Below are 19,301 nucleotides of genomic sequence, written 5' to 3' on the forward strand. Positions count from 1 at the left end.
TAAAGTAACTTCCGAAACAGAAGTAACTGAAACTGCCCTATCGACGATCTGCTCTGAATATCACGCAGTACCGCAATCGCTGGCGTCACTCCTGCCCTCGGTCCTTGCAGCAGGACACCCACGTGGCCAGCCCAGCTCAGCAAACGTCCGCTGAAATTCCTTCAGCGTGGCAGCTCTCCTCTGGGAGACACCGAGGTATCAGGTCCTCCTGATATTCTTCCTGCCTTTTGGCGTTAAGGGTTGAGAGCGGAGATGGCAACGTCACGTTTCAATTTAATCTTATCAGATTAACAAAATTTTGGTTTTTTTAAAAATCACTGTTGTTCAATAGCATTTAAATTAATATCGTCCAAGTTCTGTACAACAGCCACACGTATGCACTGCAGAGCCTGTTTCCGCCTCTCCACCCCTAATGAGGATTAACCGCACGCTACATACTTTATTGCATACACTCCCATTTCCACTCTGTGTGCTTCTACAGGCTCCTCTGCCTGTTTTTGCTTCTCCAACTATACCAACCTCACTAACTTAGCTACACGGCCAGCACTCTTCTTATCCCAAGCTCTTATTTAATTAAGCCACTAACATCATCATCAGAAGTGGCACAGTGAATTAATGTGTGGTCTTTCCAGCAAAAGCCAGAGGCGCAGTCCTCCCTGTGCTGAGCTGAGCGACTGAGTTGTTCAGGGATTTTACTCCACCGGACTGGAGCTGGCTCTCGCTTTGTCACACAGCTTAGGGAACACACAAATCTGGCCGTCCCGCTCAGTTCCCCGTGCCACGGCATGCACGGCACCAAGGGACGGGGCACGGTCACGCTGCTGCCCTCCCAGCAGCCAGCCAAAATAACCAGAGCAGACCTGACACTCACATCAATCCTCCAGTGCACACGGTCTAAAGGAACCCTAGTGCAACGGGAGGCTTCAACTATTCACCAAATTAATTTCCACACATCTAAACCAAGTAACTACTTAAGTCCAAAGAAATGGTTATGAAAACATGTATGTAAAGACGCTCGTATGTATTTCTGATTGCTGGGAGACTGCCAGCTACTTTACTGAATACAATCCTCAGGTAATTAATTCTTAATTTCCTGTTCATATCATCTGTTCCTCAAGGTAATAACAAAGGAAAGACCACAGATAAAATGGCAGCAGGTTCTGTTATTCACAGCGAATCTGCTCAGTACTAAGAAGCCACGAGGAAGGGATTAACTGTGACTTATGCAAGCAGCTTCCCAAACACACAGTTAATCCTTCTCATCAGGTGCTGGTTTTACATGAGCAATGACTAGAGCATCTATCTGCCTTTCCATCTACCCGGCTTAAGGGCTTCTAACCCTTACCAGCATCATTTGAGAGCAGAAGCAAGATTGTCAGCAGCAGCGCATCAACCTGACTAAATCTAACTTGCGGTCGAGGACAGGACCGAACGCAAGAAATCTGGATTCTCCTTTTCTGCCTCTGCTGCTACGTTACCTTGGGCAAGTCTGCTGAAGGCGGGTGACCAGTGGAGCAACCTCCCTTCTGCACTTCAAGGAGGTGGGTGCTGGAGTTCAGCATGTTGCGGACCCCGATCTGAACCTCTCTGACATTCCGTTTCTCTCTGCAAAGTGGGGTGGGAAATGCTCCTTCCAAGAGGCCCTGGAAGACTTTGTAATTGCTTGTAAACCACTTAAGTGGTAGGTGATACAGAAATCCAAAGTGGTAATTGTAATAGAGGCTTGAGATTAATCTATTTTTGGCATGTTGGACATACTAATGGACTTGATTCAAGGCAGTTCCTGAAAACTGCAGAGTGTCCAAAAAGTGACAGAAAAAAAAATAGTTTGATTAAAACGATTCCAGAGGCAAATCCAATCTTCAAAACACTCTCTGAAACCTATTGTTATGGCCTGAAGATGAAGCCCTCTTGAACATTTTCTGGTCACAATAGGAGACAAGAGATCTGGGAAAAGCCACACTCAGTTTTATGTCAAATAAAAGGTGCTCCAGCTTTGGATTCCCAGTAAAGTAAGTGACAAGAGGATGCGTTTCCTCTCCTGCTTATCCCCAAAGCAAAACTGTACTAGGAAAGTCAGTGAACGGAGGTAATGGGAGTCTGCCAAGAGGTCCCCAGTGTTAAGCTCTTCATCCTCCAGGATTCAGGGCTGAGATCACTGAAGAACAGCTAGCAGGTTATATTTTCCTCACCTGCCTTCAAGTGAGCAGTGACTAAGAGAAGACATTAATTCGCGACCATGGCACAGAAACCATGGGCAGAGTGGTATTATTTGGTATTATTCTCCACATTGCACAGTGGAACTGTCAGTGCACTAATACACTATTTGGTATGAGTAAAGGACCCAGAAACCCTTGGTTTATCTCTTTATCTCCCAGAGACAGGTAGCACTAGTTTACTATTAAGTATTAGAAATATCATTTTTCTCCACAAAGCTGCAACTTTTCCAAACTTTCCACCAACTTTCACTTTACATAGCCTCAAGGTCAAGATTACCCCTTATTAAAAAAAAAAATTTCAGTCATTTCCTTCCCATTTACTTTGAATTAGTGGATGTTGTGTCAATAAGGACAAATGCAATTTGCAGGCCAGCAACTCTTGCTGCGGTATGAATGATACTTTTTTATACAGGCTTTCTATGAAAAAAAAAAAAAAAAAAAGTGACTGATGCCACAATATGTTTTAATTATTTCCTTCATAAACTATCAAATTAAATTTTAAGAAGCTGGAGACGTTATCTCTTATTAAATTGAGACTGAACTCAGAGATGTAACTTTTAATGAAACTTTCCACACCAGAAAGCTTTTTCATAATTTTAATCATTTTCAGCAGCCTGCCATGTACAGTATCTTACCAAAGCTGCTTATTTTCACGTTATTGCAATGGACTCCCATTTCATGTGAACCAGTAAGAATTTCCCCGTCTGCAAGCGCTTCGCTCAGCCACAGTCCAGCCCTCCGTATGGAAATATCAGGGATTTGCTACCGCACGTCACCCAGCTCAGACATCCCACGGGTGCAGTGGGCAGGAGGCTGTCGCTCACATTCCCAGAGCCCTCGGCACCAAGCACCGGTACTGCCGACTCCAGCCCAGCCGCCCTATATACAGCAGCAGGAGCAATATTTAGCCCTTCTGAGCCAGATCATTATACAAAGGCTCCGATATTTTATCTGGGATTTTCTACTCACTGTGTCATGAGGTACGGTCCCAAAAAGGAGCGTTGAGTATCTCAACGATGACCACTGCAGCACCAGATAAGCCACAGCATTCCTGGAAAACACACGCATTAATCAACACCATATTCAAGGGAAAAGCATTTTCACTAATTTAAGCAGCAACACAATCTCAGATTAGCAAAGAAGAAACAGAAGAAAGCTGCTTTGAGAGTATTTGGCTTGTAAAACTTGATCAAAACATGGCATATTTTGGGGCCAACCAGCAAAATACAAAAAACCACAGAAGTCACTGGGTCATATTTTTGGATCATGCCTTAAGGGAAGAAGAGCAGAAACAGAGATGAAAATGCAGCAGCTGGTAAAAACCATAAAGAAGAATAAGATAGAGAAGCGGAGAGAAGAGGAAATACTGAAGTTGCCGGGAGAAAAAAGAAAGGAACAAAGAAATGGAAAAAGACTCTCAGTCTGGCAAAGTTCACAATTTCATAAAATGTATTAATGTAGCAGAGAGAAAGGGAAAATAATCTACAAACCAGTTTCTGCCTCAGACAGGAGTGGAGTACACAGGTTATTTATTTTCTTATTTCAAGCTCTGTCAGTCTGTGTGGTTCATCACGGCGAGTCCCTGACCTCCGTCCCCTGTGCCCTTCTGCAACTCATTACAGCTGATCTGTTGACCAAGATCTTTTTGGTCACACAGTGACAGTCCCAGGGGTTCAATTTCCACGTCGTCCTTTTGGTCAACAATACCTAAATCAGATCACTAACAAACCATCACTCATCAAGTCATGGATATAAACGCTAATTTTTCCAAATGGTAATTTCTTTGCTGTTAGTGGTACAATGCTGCTGTATTACTACTTTTTTTTTTTTCCCCCCTTAAATTTTGTTCATGAGCTGAAATGACTTTGGGCAGTCACAAACCAATTTTTCACTGTGTTCTGAACAGATGGTTGTTCCAAGAATACCAGCACCCTGGTAGTGTCAAACAGACTTGACCTCCCCAAGCAGCACTGCAGACTTTTTATTAAAAGCAAAGAAATAAAGAACCACTCACATATTTCCAAATTTTTTCAGGATTATTAAGACACAGCCCATGGCAGTAGGCAATGCAGACACACGCTGCATTCAAGGAAAACCTGAAATTCAGCCTCAGAAAAGCAAGAATGGCTTCTGGAGTTATTGTGCTATTTTGGTGGTGCCCAGCCAACTCCAGCGTCACGTCAGACCCACTTTGCAGAAGCAAAGGAGAGGAGGGACGTGGTGTTATCCCCTCCACACCATCTCCAGCTCATCCTGCCCTAAGGAGAGCTGCTGTGACGGGCTTTGTACACCCCAAAGAAAAACCTTCTGCCAGCCCACAGAATATCCCAATCCTAAAGTCCAGGGTTTATTTAGCAAGAGTCTGGTTACAATTTCTCAGTTATAAATAGCTGAAGTTAACTGTAAGTCTTCAGCAATCATTGGCTAGCAGCTTTAGGGATCTATACTGACAGAGCCTTCAGAGGCAAGGCAGCTCATTTTTTTCTGCTTTTTTTTTTAAAAAAATATATATAAATAATCCTATTTTTAAGATCATATAAATAAGATCTGTGCTAACTTTTTCAGAAACCACACAAAAAAATCCAAGTCAATTTTACTGCACTCTTTTTTGTTATATCTCTATGTCCTTAACCTGAAGGAAGAGAGAGGCCCATTATCTTCCTGGAGACAATTTTGCTTTTTTACCATACGTGAAATATTTTGTACCTGACTGTTGTCTCTAAAGAAATAAAAAGTTTGGGGGACAGCGCCCGGGGAGCAACTCTTGCCACTAGATCAATACCTCGTTATACATTAAACATAAATTTAAGCCATCCTTAGTTTCCAGTTGATGAAGAGTGGCATAAATACCCACACTGTCGTTTGGGGGATTTTGTGCAAATTACTCACTTGACTTCCTTCTAAGAGCAAAAGAAAAGATGTCACCCTTCCAGCAAGCACTGCCTTTTGCCTATGAGCTATAAAATATCACAGAGGGATTTTGAAACGAGTCCAGTGTTAGCCAGAGAACACGAACGCAATAATCTCAGCTGGTGTCCCCTTAGATGATAAGACAAGGATTGCAAGTCAGATGGAGTCAAATAGCTGAAGCTCTATTGCATTTTCAAGACAACCGTGTGTGAAAAGTGGTTGGACTAAAACAGTCGGACTGCTGAAGCACTGCTTTAATGCAGGAGGCAATTACAGACTTATGAGGTGTGAGGACTTCTGAGCAAAACCCCTTCCATTTTGAAGACAACAGCGTCTGAAGTGATAGACCATCTTGGAAAAAGACAAATCCAGCGCTTTAGTGCAAAGCATATTGCTTCACGCAAGTCGCCCTGGGTACTCTCTGGCTTTTAATGCTTTTGAGAACCACTCATTATTCCTCTGACTCAGAGGTTTAACTAATTCAGAGCAAAGCTTTGTAACCGTGGAAGCAGTAACGGGAGAAGAAAGCTCTGCTCAGAAGGTCTGTAATATGCCTCCAGCAGAATATCTTCACCGTGGGCAGAGGAACCCATTATCTTCTCTTAAGGCACAGAAAGAACACTGAGGAAAAACAAAAGGCACTTCTGCTGAGGGGCCATGGGGGGTCGGGGCGGGGGGGGGGGAAGTAATTTAGGTTCAGAAATACTTAGCAGACCAAACTGTAGAAGTTTCTCATTCTAAAAACGGGAGGTGTATGGGCAGGGGGCACATTTGCTGCTAACCACATATTCAAATATGGGGTATTCTGGTTCATGGGTCTAACTTGGAGAGAGATATCCAAGTCAGTAAAAATGCAGCTCAACAAACGTAGTATCAACAATCCATGCTACGCCTAAAAACCAGCGATTTTCCTTCGCTGGTGTCCCCAGTTTACCATCATTTAACACTGAATGCTATTTTCATCTCTTAATTGTTTAATGATTGGTGGAAAAGCAGAGAAACGATGAACCTCTCACCCAGTGCGCGGGATAATGAAACCATCAAAGCAATGATCCAAACTCAACTAAGTGCAAATTTGGCCCTGAAAGTATTCATTGCATTTTTTCTGACTTCACCACTTTACTTCAGCTGTCAGAGCAGCAATATGAACTAAGATCGTATATTCATAGTGCCATCTGCATTACAGAACAAAATCTCCTACCAATCAATGCAAGTGTCCAAAGAACACTTCCAATTTGTCACAATAACCTTCAAAACTTGACAGAAAATCATGCAAATTATTTCTTTTAGATCTCTGTGTATCTTGTGATTATTTATACTTTGCCAATATCATTCTAAACATTTTCGTTTGCATTTCCCATACTTCTCAAAAGAAAGGTGGAACTGAGAGATTAAAACCTGCCATAGATTTATTTTGTACTTCGTGCCCCTGTTCTGTATTTTTGGACATTTAAGAAACGCCGGTATGACTGCACTTGGAGAATTACCAAAAAAAATCAGTTTGAAAAGGCTTTAAACTGGCATGTCTCAGAATATCAATAATCAAGCTGCTTTGCTCAATTCCACGTTTTTTTTTTTTCCTCTTCTATAACAAATTTTAGATTTTAATGGGAACAATTGCACTAAAAAAAGTACAGTTTTTTTTTTTTTAATCGTCAAGCATGATAACCCCATAAACTTCAGTTTTAGCCTTTAAAAAAAATACCTTTTAAGGAAAAAACTATCAAATGCCAGAGCTCTGGGTTCCCTGAACAAGATGCTCACTGGTTTTATGAGTCAGGAGAGAATCTCGTAAGCCAGTTATTGCGGCGGAGGTTGTTACTGGCACCGAGCTTGTTGGTAAGGCTCACCACCCTGTGTGTGTTTTCAACACCAGCCGGTGACACCTCTCCTCCCTCTGTGAACATCTGGCCAGCTGTAAGTCCCCCAGCTGTGTGCTGGGGGCTTACCTGCCTGCTGGAGCTCCGCAGTGCTCGGGCAGATGCTGCTCGTGCCGTTTGCCAGTTCCTTTAGCGAAGATCGATCGGGGTTAGAAGGCTTATGGGAGAAATATATTCAAACTTGTAAACAGACTCACCAGCTGGTTACATCCAGCTCCCGACCAGGAATCCAAGCAAAAGCCTGATCTGCTGAGCTCTGCTGAGGATATGGACCACAGCAACTTGCTTGGCTTTGCAAGGCATGAGAAAGCAGGTCCCTGAGCTTCAAAAACAAAGGCAATTTGCTCTCAGCACAGAGCATTTTCTAAGTGCATTCAGTATTGGGAAATGCAGATTACATTGCAAGTCTATAAAAAGCTCAGTTTAAATAACAACTATAGAGCTTCACAGGAGACAGTTTTCCAGGACAATGGGCAGACTACTGGGATGCACTTGTAAAGGTCACACCATAAGCAACTGTCTGTACAAATTTTATGACTGGAAGCTAATAAACAAAAAAGTGAAGGAAGTAGTCAATACCCATTACCGACCAGAAAAACAGACCACATGCACTGTAAAAAGAATTTAAAAAATCATTAGTGGTGGATGTGCTAAGAAACCCGTCAGAGAATTCACAAAACTTTGAGAACAAATCCAGTCGCTGCTGCTTTAAATCAGAATTCTGCATTTGCATTAAAAATTCATCAGAGTATTTATAGCCAAGTTTAAAACAAACAAACAAAAACCCCCACTGGTGTTAACAACCTGTTGCAAATGGTTATACGGGGCAGCACCTTTTCTGAGAGCTCCTGTTCCAGGTGATGGAAACGAACTGGTGAGAGCGTGGAGTGCTGTCACACGAGGTGCTGCTGGCAGATGCTCCCGGCTGAGCTGGTGCAGCGTGCTGCAATGCAGCTCTTGTATAACCACCCTCTGCGCTGGATTTGTGCAGCAGCTCTCCTCGCTGGCAGGACACGAAACAGTGCACAGGGAGGTAGACCTGTGGGTGGGAAGGGAATGCCCCCAGCACACGCTCCCCTGCCTCGGTAAAATGAGCAATCCTGTTAAACGGAGATATTCCGCCCTTCCTTGAGATGAACGGGGCCAAACGCCACCGTGCAGCAAGACACAGGGACCTGACCCAACCGAAACAGTTACTGCCATTTGGCCTTTGCCCGGTCAAACGCTAAATAAAAACCTCTAATACTACCAGCAAAATAAACGCTCTAAAGAGTGACAGGGACTCAGGGCTGGTCCCTGCAGCTGGCCCGCGTGGCTGGTACACTGCGTGCATCTACAGCTCCCGCTCCCGGAGAACCTTCTGCGAAGTAGAAGTTGCAAATGTCAAACATATAGGAGAAACCGGCCATTTATTCAACGACAATACACAAAAAAAAGAGAGAAAGGTGGCATTTGTCAAATTAATTACGCTCTACAAATCATCTCCTCGCTCACTTCCCCCAAGAATTTCAATGGCGTCGCAGCCCTGGCTTTCCTGGCCCCACTGCGTCGAGGACTGCCCTGCCTAGAAGTGGCTGCAAGCTTCCACCGCGCTCACAGATCTACAGGAAGGACAGACGGAGGCTTTTTGGGGTCTATTCCTGCTACTCAGCAATATATTTGGACTTTACCTTGGCACACGTCAGCGGTAATGCAACATCAGTCACATGGAAAGTGCCTGAGATTTTTTTTTTTAATGTGGCTAAAAAAAGCCAGTGTGATTTCTCACTATTTGATGTGCATACTGTCATAGCCAAAGACAAGCAGTGCAGATGACTTTTGACTTCAGGCAGTTAGTTTAGAGGCTAAAAGATAACTGTGAATAAAAGGTGACCTTTGATATAACTATTTAATTTCTCATCTATTTACTAGAATTAGAAAAGTTAGAGAAGAACAGTGGTCTGTGAAACAAGCAGAGTAAGACCTGAATTTCAGGGTGTTCTGCTTAGTTCTGATTGACTTGTCATAGAGTATCCCTTAAATGAACAAAAATGAATAAATATAATTGTTGTTATAAACGAATGCAGTTGACAACAGTTGCTAGGAAGAGGTTAGAGCACACCCAAACACTGTAAAAAATTTCTCTACTCAGCTCTGCCCAATGCATAGCAATGTTGTCCTTTGATTACAAGACATCTAAGATTTGAAACTTCAGCTTCTCTAGTGCAGAACTTATTCCAGCTGCACAAAAATTGTTCCAGATAGAAGAATCCACACATCTTCATTCCCCAACTAGACCTGCACTAACAGAAATGTAGTATAGCAGCTAAATTACAAACAGTTATAACACAGCAGGATATACAGTTTTCTAATTGAATACACTAAGATACAAGCAATCAATAAAATAAAGACTACACTTAGAATAAATAAAAAGATAACCTTTGCATAAGATATATTCCCATTAGAAGAAATGATGACTGCTACAAAAAAATATCACCAAGGTACTTTTGTGACTGGCAATTTTTAACCAAAGACAGTTCTATGCAAATTAAGGAAAGCAAATCTCTGCAGAAATAATAAAGTCTGGCTTAACAGTCCTATCATTTTTACTATATAGCTACTATGGATGCTACGTTATAACTGGTGCTATATGGTGTCCTTTAAAACTTGTTGCATGTTTTCCAAAGCAAGAACTTTTAAAAAAAAAAAAATCACTAATAGAAAATCTAGTTTTTGAGACAGTTCACAGAGTGACATTTCAAATTACATATATCTAAAACATTTCTAAAACATTTTAATTAATGATCACCATAGAACACACTGTTAGGGGATTAAAACTGTGGACTCCTATCTATCGTAGTACATAAAACTTCAGGGGCTCTGCTGCTCACGATAATCTGCATTCAGTGTATGTCCTGATCTAACAACCACTGCAATCAATAGCAGCTCTTGGATAAGGTCCACAACACCTATTACAGTCTAAGCAAGCTTGACCCAAAGTATTAAAACAAGTCCCTTACCTCAGTCTGATCAGTACCAGTCTTTCTGGCCAAACACACACCAGTTTTGACCGGCGATACAAGACACACCTCGGTAAACGGGTGTGCACGTGCGTTCATCTGACGCCTTCCTGCGATTAGCTGAGTAAAGACACGTATTTGGGGATGCCTGCAGGGTCAGAAGCTACAGAGGTGTGCCAGCACGAGACGAACACTTCATTTTTGCCCCTTGCATTTCTGAGCTGCCCTATTTGCATCAGCGTATGGGAGCGATTGCCCCAGCGTCGCAGTGCCTTTGGTCCCGTTCTCCGCTGCCTTGCCCACAGCGCGGCCAGGACAGTCCATCAGACGCAGGGCGCTGCACCAGGATAACGAGACGGGAACGAGTGTCACTGTGACGAGACGGGAAACCGGTTCTCCTCTTTCCAAAACCACGTTTCCTGTAAAATTCTTCAGAGTAACTTTTCTTAACTCACAAATTGCGTGGCTTAATAACTCCTTCCAAACATGCATTAAGATGTTATTCAAGCTTTCTATAAATTTATATAAGAACATATCACAATAAGTGACAGGCTCAGCGGCTCCCCACCCAGCCTACCCCATGCTGTATGACTGCTCCACACTTAAATATATATAATCAACATGCAAATTTATTCTCAAACTGACATAAAGCACTAATGAATTTAGTAACCACCTGGAAATTAACTGTGGTGCTTCGATGTTACACGTCTCAAATGAGAGCAGTTGTCTCAGGTACTGCGTGTTCTCGGAGTGGGGAAGGATTAATCTTTATTACACAGCTCACCAGTTTCATTTCAATTACGTTAGCAATTTACTACTGTATATGGGACCTTTGGGGAACAATGAAAATATTTTCAGTGTTTTTTCAAGTTCACCTTCAAGTTTTAGAAAATGCAGTTCCTGATTTTCCTCACTGGAAAAGAATTTACAATTTCAGGAAAAATATTCCCGTGTATCATGATGATCCACAGTTCTTCCTAGTTGTTATGCTAACAGTCCTGTTCTCCAGGGCTGATCAAACTATCGAAGTAGGGGAAAGAAAAATTTAACCAATTAACCAAATTGAACCACTCCATTTCAGAAAAGACGCAAACTCTGCCACCAGTGCTGGATCTCCCTTTTACCAAAACGTCCTTGACGTAAACCTTGAATAATAACTGCAACGACAAAGCCAAGCCCAGCCTAAGCAGGGTACTCCATTAGGAGACAAAGGAAAAATTGCCAAATGTTTTTTTGGTTTTTGTTTTTTTTTTTTTTTTTTTTTTTTTTTTTTTTTTTTTTATACCAAAGCTGTATGTTTTAAGCAGTGTGAAACCGTCAGCCGTTAAATGACACAGCAACGAACAGTGGAGACGCAACGAAGCTCAAACACAAGAGTGTCACCACACGGGAACTGTGATATTTCGGTACAGCTCCCTTACGCCTTGCTCGCACAAGACTGTAATAACGCACATGGTTTAAGGACAAACCGACAGCAGACGGGGGTTTTGGAAGACTGAGGCAGCAGGCCAGGAGGAACCCAACACCCTGCATGAAAACCCGGGGCCACGGGAGCCAGGGAGCCTTGCCACGGACTCGGGATTGCCCCCGAAGCCATCGACCCTTCGGAGACGCTTCTCGGGGACGCACCAGAAAAGGCAGGTCGGGCTGCGGGCTCCTCCTGCGCACGCACAGAAACCAGCGACAGCTTGCTTTACGTGCTTTAGTAAACACAAAGTATGTAAGTAGAGCTCAGTTTGAATAAATCTGCAGCTATTCTTTCAGTCAAGGTTTCTCTGTGCCTATTTAATACCACCTAGTTCTTCAGGCGTCATTCCTATTGTGTTTCAGTCTAAATTTAAAGTTTTTGTAACTTCAATTCTAAAATTGAGATGTTGTTGGGAGCAGTGGGTGTATGAACTATTCAATACAAATTAATTTTAATAAAGGGTGAGGATTTCAGAAGAAGGGGGGGGGGGGGGGGGGAATTTCTGTTCCAAATGAAGTTTTGCCTGACTAATGGTGTTACCTGGGAGGAGACGGCAAGCTTTATTGGTTTTGCTTTTCAGATGCCTCCAAACTGGTGACACATCTATTCAATAGCAATCATCATCTTCATTTTTGGCACAGACGGCTGCATATCAACGTATTCTTATCAGAACAACATAAATTGAAAAATATTGAAAACACATTCAGTAAAACACTTGAGAAAACTCTTAGTGCGCATTGGGACAGTGGATTTAAATACCTTACTTGGATTTGTCCTCCAATTTACTGTAAAGTTTATTCTAAAGTTAGCAATCTATTTTGAGTTATGATTAATGGTTTTGAAAAGGCTTTCTTCAGCTGCACATACCAACAAAGGATTTAGAATTAATTCACATCTTCTAACTTCTTCCTTAATGGATTTTTAAGGTCCACTGCAAAGAATCAATCAATACCAGGCTGAAAGCTCTGGCGTGTAATGCATCCTGCAGCGTCAGAAGGCTTCTGCGTGAAGCAGGGTGAATTATGATAGTCTGAATTAATTGGAATTATTTGCAGTTATTAAGAAAAGCAAAATAATCATTTGCATTAATTTAATTCCAGGATACAAAGATAGCAACTCAGTCTGACTTTAAAAAAAGTACCAAAGTTAGGGGTTTTTGGTATTCAAAAAAGTATTTTGTGAATCTTCCCTCAAAAACTTAAATGCTGATGCACTGGATATTTTCTTGTCAGGAAACATTTCACTTCCAGGGCATTATTTTCAGGACAAAGTGACATTTGCACGTTAATTTTGTACCTTGCGTGACTGCACATAACACTAATGTAACTGGCACGAAGAACAAGTAAATTAAAGCATTTCCATGTATTTTCTCTCTTCAATCCCCCCCCCCCCCCCCCCCATTGATTGCTTTCCTTAATTGATAGCACATTTTGTTAACTCAGTTTCACTGTTTTTTTTCACAAATCATACTAAAACTTTAAAAACTGCTCAGCCGTGGCGTGAACAGAGAATTTGCCACTGACTGAGCTAGAACAGGGCCAGGGCAGTGATGAAGGTTTTTCCCAAGTACGCAGGTGAACGTCAGGAATATCACCAGAAAGCAGTTGGACAAGTTGTAAATGCCTTTTTAGGACACTATTCCTCTGGAAACAGGAACTTTTTTAAACTTTTCAGTTACCAAAAGAAATAATAAGAACGTCAATGGCACCAACCTAAATGATGAGATCACTGTCCAGAATAAAGACAGCAAATTTATAGAATTCTGAAAAAGAACTGGGTTCTAAAATAACAACAATTTGAAGAACTCTTGAGATAAAAGATTATGAATGACTCCTTTCATTTGGATTTCCAAATGCAATCCACAGGCTACTTTTCACTGATTTCATTGCTTTAGGCAAACAAAACGTCAAGTTGTAAAACTACATGTTAAAATTGGAACCACAAAACTCCAAAAGTCAATTTTTCTCTGATTACCCAAAGAGGTGACAAGAACTCCTAACTTTTTAGCGTCAAGATCTTTCAGGAGAAAAGGACCAAATCCACCAACTGGCAGCAAGTCACCAAGCCCTGCTGAATATAGTGTATATATAATTTACTTTTACATTTTGCCAACACTTTTTGCATTTTATTATGAACTCCACATTTTATTACTTTCTGTCGGATGACATACAGGCAAGAGTCTCCATGTGAAAAGATCAGTTCAGTGTAATGTTTGGAAGTCAATTCATCTCAAAAAATAGCTATGCCCTGAAAGATACATTGAGTTACTGATCTTAAAAGTCCTACAGAGGGCAAAGAACAACTGTGCCATGTCCAAGGAATCAAAAAATAGTATCAGATATTTCATGTGGGCAGTATCTAAAATTTATCTCTTGCAGCAACAATAAAATAGGTTGAAATGGGGACAGTATCAAGCTAAAGGTCTGATCTGAAAAATACAAACCTTTAGGGGAAAGCAGAAAAAAAAATTATTGCAAAAATTATTTTTTTCTTGAAACACAGTCAGTATGTGCAAACATTTTTGTTTTAACATCTTAGAGTTTGTCCCTGTTATTGGTCAAGGACATCAAGGTGAAACGCATTCAACATACAGGCAAATATCTTCTCCCTGCCTCCTTAGGAACACAGAAGCCTTGCTATGGGCCCTGAAAACCACACTCATTTTCTTTCTGGCTCATGCAACAGCTTGAGAAATAAGATTTTTGGCCAAAGTTGCCAATTTCTGCAAAAATCTATAGAACAATTACTGATCTCAGAATATTTGCTAATTTGTTCCTTTTCTATGCTGACCTGCGTGCTTGTCTACTTGTTAAAATTAATTAAATATCTGTGAACACAAATAGCCTTTTTAAGAAGAATGAAACAAAAAAAGGGCCTTGCATATCAGCCTTTGCTGGGCTACCTGCATTTGCCCTCTCTCCCCATACAGGCTGCACCTCCCTCTGTTTTGTCTATAATGCATAAAAAAAACCCAAAAACCACAACAACAACAAAAAAACCCAAACCCAAAACCTGTGTAGGTCTTACGGCTGTCAAGCAGAATATAGGTAGGTAATATATCAAGAACACAGTAAACTATTAAACCCAAAAGATGCTTATCAAGCAGGACTAATCTTGACACTTACACAAGTTCAGTTTTTCTCCATCACTCCATTATTTATACCACAACATTAGTATAAAAGATTTTTTTGAAAATCATAAGAACATTTCACATAGAGGAAATCAGATGAGTAATACTGCAATAAAAATTCATCATATTTTGCTACCTTAGCTATTCCTATTACTCTGACATAACTTTCACCCCAATACTTTAGCAAATAAAAATCCACGCATCAGTTTTCACTGAAAGGATCATATAGCATAAAATTAGACTTAAGAAAAAAGAAATAAATTGTCTATTTTCCTGCTGTTTGTACTCATCTATGTAACAGATTATCATTAAAACACCCTACGATACGGATACCCCGTAGGCATTTTGGAATGCGTTTTGGAAGGAGTCTGTACGTTTTAAACACCACTCTGGTTACTTTACAGAAGATTAATTGTCTACCGTGTTTATGTAAATAGGAAAGCAAAGATTCCTGTGCATCCTTATTCATAAATTAAAAACAATGCTTTCCTACAGTTATCGCTATAAAGGGGAAATAGACCTTGACTAGATGTAATGAGGCATTTGTGTTCGCCATAACTATAATTTACTATTACAGCTCGAAGAGCCATCAGTTCTTGTTTAGTCTGTTAAGTGACAATAAGTGCGGCTAAAATAAATTCTAATGAACACTCCTGGGTCACCTTACTGAATTTATGGGGCATAATACAGCGTTATTTGAAACAACTGTAATCTTTGGTGCTGTGTGCAATAGTTTAAGCCACTGATTTAACTCTTCAGGCCATATATACGTATATATACGCTGATTCTTGAGGTGCCTGGCTTTTGGAAGGATGACCTCCGACTGAGCTTTGGCTCTCTGGAAAGTCCCGTGCAAGGTTATTCGAGCGAGTGCTCGCAAAGGATGGCAAATGACTCATGAAGCTGCTGGTACGTCTCATCTCGGAGAAGTATATTCGGCAATAACGGAGTTGAGCGGCCGCTGCGTGTCGGCAGAGCAGGGGCTTGCCGGGGCAGGGGGGATGGAGGACCCCAGCCCTCCACCTCCGCAAGCAGTCGTCTTTATCCTCACAGCGGTTTTGTATGCGATCGCTCCTGTAAAGAGAGACATTCAGAAACAATCCTAGAGGGCAAGAACAAGGACGGCTACAAGAAGAACGATCGGCATGATGAAATACATGATGTGCCAGTTGGGTCCACAAAGAGACTGACGCCAAACCATGCCTACGCTTATAGAAGAGGTTACGAGAACTCCCCTGTCCTCCTCATTCTCCCACAAAGTTGTCGACATATCTCTCCTGAAAGATGAAATTTTGGAGGGAAAAATATTTCTTCAAAATTTCAAGTCATTATTTGAAAAGTAGATAATTTTTTTGACATTTTATAGTAAATGGAATAAAGAGGAAAATAAGACATGAGAGAGAAAAAAACAACCAGAAAAAAATTAAAACTAATATTTTTCAGAAAATATTAAGCAAGAAAGCACAGGTTTTCTTGATAGCTGCTGTGGGAAATTTATTCCAGCGATCAAAAATTAAACAGAAACCCTCTTCTCACTTGTTGCCTTATTTACACACACATACACCGTGGATCTTCTCATAATGTATTTCAGTGAACAAAAAAAAAAAAAAAAAAAAAATCACTTGCATGTGCTATATAAAGTGGTTTCTTGCCACAAAATTGCTAAATACATGAGAGATTTTTAGAATGACTCAGCCCAGGCTGTGATTTCTTCCGTGCTTTGGGCAAGAAGAGCGGCTCCTCCTTCCAGCGAGGGACACGAGCACTCTGAGAAAGCCCCAGTGGCCTTCCTGGGCCTGTCGGGCTTCAGGAAAGATGCTGCTCTGGAAATCTTCTTTAACCCAGCAAGGGACTTTCCTCTGTGCTGGGAGGCACAGGACACGGTGACGCTGGGAGCGCTGGACGGGAGATGCAGACACCGCTGCGACCAACTTGCACCGAGGAGGAGAAGCCAAGCCGGGGCTGACAGAGGCCACTTAGCACCGGCAAAACAGCTTTTTGGAAGATCTCCAATTGAAGCGGATCTCTCCAAAGACTGAGCTATCTACTGTCTGCAACTTCTCTTCCAAAAATGTGCCGAGCAGAAGCTAACAAGTGCATCTCGCGACCATCTTTTGAGTCAAAGATGGCCAATGAAGAAACGGCAGCCCTCACTTAGATCAAAATGCTGAAAATTGAGAAGTGAAATCCAAAGTCTAATTTAAATAAGCAAAAAAATCCTATTGACTTCAATGAGGCAAGACAGTCTATACACGGAGATGAAGGCGAGCCCTCACTTTTTGTATTCCCTTACAGTCCGTGACACAATCTGCTCCCAAGAAATGTAAGGACATTTTGCTTTTCAATTAAAATAATGTACTTACATAACACTTCTGCTTTTCACTCTATTGTGCCTGGCCTTCACTTCAGGAGCTTATCACTGTGATCCAGATTTCTTTATCCACCTTTGTATCTTATTCCAAGGGAGTTTGACGGAATTTCAATACAGAACCAGAGTGGTTCTTTAGAAATGCTTCTCCAGCCCCATTATGTATTTGAGGGGAGGGTATATGGTAGAGATTATTGTCATGTTGCCCTCCATCTTCCTGAAGTATAAAATATAAAAATGCCTGAATACAATTTTTAACCTATTTTTGAGGGAAATAAAAGTCTGAGCTCTCTACAGTGCCTAAAGACTAATTTTGAAATAATGAGAAAGATTCTTAATTCTTCTGTTGTTAAGGGGCATGGGAAAATAATACACAGTGAAACGTACTTCATCACACAAGCTTTCATTATGGAATGTGCTCTTATATTTATTAAAAATAATGTTAACGCTACTTCCTATTTATTTAATGCTTTTCCTCTTCAAAGCACTTTTTAGACATTAGCTAATTAATTTAATGACTTGTGATATTTCAAGTGTGCCTCTTCTCCTAGGCAAAGCTGAAAAGAGGGCTTCACTCAGAGCAAGGAAAAGAGCATTTACAGATGTTTTTTGCACAACCACGGTCTCTCAAAGGCAGGTCAATACCTCCAGCACCGCTAGCATCTTCAGAGGAGCAAGGGTGAAACCAGGGCCGGGTCTTTTCAGCCCTCGAACGTCCTTCTGGCACAGCACAGCGAAGTAAACGCTTCGCTCAGGGTACGGTGCGACCACTCGCAACCTTCACCTCCTCAAGACACAGCTACCGCAAGACCTCCCGCTTTGGGAATATGCTTTGGCAGGGCTCCGAGATTAAAAAGCCCAGCAAAGTTATCAGAGAGCTGTTCTCCGCTGAGGGCTACACCTCCTTAAAGGCTCCGCTCAGCGCCAGCGGAGACCAGCCGGTTGGAACCACAGGGACCCAGCCAGCTCCTGACACCGCTTCCTCGCCAGCCAGCGCCGTGTTGCGCACAAGGTTCTCAATAAGCGATTAAACAGTTTGAGATTTACTTGTCCTTACGATAGCTGCGCTCGAGACTCCGACGTGCCAATAGATTGACGGTCAAATGCCGCAGACGGAACAGTAAACGGCACGAGAACCCGCAGCCCTCCTTCCCCGCTTCACAGTCCGCAGCAGGACACGGGGACGGGCAACGTGCTCTACCTGCCCCTCGATGCAATGCAGCCGCTGGAGCAGGCACCAGTCTTGCCAGGCACACCAGTAAGGAAACTGGCTGCACTACACCGGCTTGCGTGCAGTAATGTAAGAGCACATTAGATTAATATTAGCGTTTCTAAACATAGTGCGCAGCACATGCAGCATTGCACAGGCCAGATGATAACGCAATCCCTTGTAAAACTACCTTTACCTGTGTTGTTAATAACAAGGTGACATTTACGAAACTGTTAACTCCATTATGCTCTATTGCATTTTCTCAAACATCATCTCTGTAATGTTTTCATTTACTGAAACCATTTGAGTCACTTAAATGCCATTAAACCATGAAGGAATTAGTTCTCCCCCTGCAGAGACAGGTGTACCGTGGCGAAGCCGTCTTACCCTCAGTCGTGGCAGGGAGTTCCCCCCTTTCTCCCTAAAGCTGTGTGCTGTTACCCACGGCACAGGGATGTAGTCCAGAGAGTCCATCAAGATTTTGGCAAACAAGCAGAGGCGGAGCGAGGAAAGCCGTGCGGACACAACCACGGAGCCAGCACAGCTGGGAGGTGACACTTTTGAGCACCACGAGTCAGACAAGGAAGTTGTATTTTAAGTGCATTTTAGACACTGATGGCGTATTCAAAACCTTTCTTAAAAAGAAAGTTTCCGGTGTTATAGGAAAATTTACAGTGAAACAAACAAAAAAATTTCCTGCTAAAAGTGCCATCAGTCAGAACCCAAACCTATGTAAAATGTCTTTTTTTAAAAAAAAGCCAAACTCAAATCAGTCACATTGCACCAGGTCTGTGGACAGTTTAACATTGTATATGCAAAGGAAAGGCTTTTTTCAAACTTGCCTTAATGTTAGAAAAGGTGAAATTTTGCTTTAAACTATGCCTCAGATAATAAAGAAAGAAGCGTGTGTGTTTTAGGAACTGGATTCAAGTGCCCAATTATTTGAAATATAAAGCTTTCTCTAGGCAAGCCTTTTGAATGGAAATTAGAATTACCATGAACTTGGTCTAACGGCATTTACTCGTGTCCTTGGACTCACTCGTGATTTACAGACCCTGTCGCACACCAACTCCAGTGCAGACGCTGCTGGCTCACGTGGGGGACCGAACTCTCCAGG

At 41.9% G+C, this 19,301-nt stretch overlaps 2 long non-coding RNA genes across 2 annotated transcripts in view; both read right to left on the bottom strand.

The window, feature by feature from the left end:
* Nucleotides 1-3,267, bottom strand: part of LOC115333392 — an 86,610-nt gene extending 83,343 nt beyond the window's left edge. Inside the window, exon 1 of the long non-coding RNA XR_005930929.1 lies at nt 3,189-3,267. This is a non-coding gene — a long non-coding RNA (uncharacterized LOC115333392). The remainder of the gene's footprint in view (nt 1-3,188) is intronic.
* A 12,103-nt stretch (nt 3,268-15,370) lies between these two features.
* LOC115333394 overlaps nt 15,371-19,301 on the bottom strand; it is a 62,855-nt gene continuing 58,924 nt past the window's right edge. The window contains exon 5 of the long non-coding RNA XR_003920777.1: nt 15,371-15,680. This is a non-coding gene — a long non-coding RNA (uncharacterized LOC115333394). The remainder of the gene's footprint in view (nt 15,681-19,301) is intronic.

This window comes from Aquila chrysaetos, chromosome 20 (assembly GCF_900496995.4).
Source record: "Aquila chrysaetos chrysaetos chromosome 20, bAquChr1.4, whole genome shotgun sequence".
NCBI lineage: Eukaryota > Metazoa > Chordata > Aves > Accipitriformes > Accipitridae > Aquila > Aquila chrysaetos.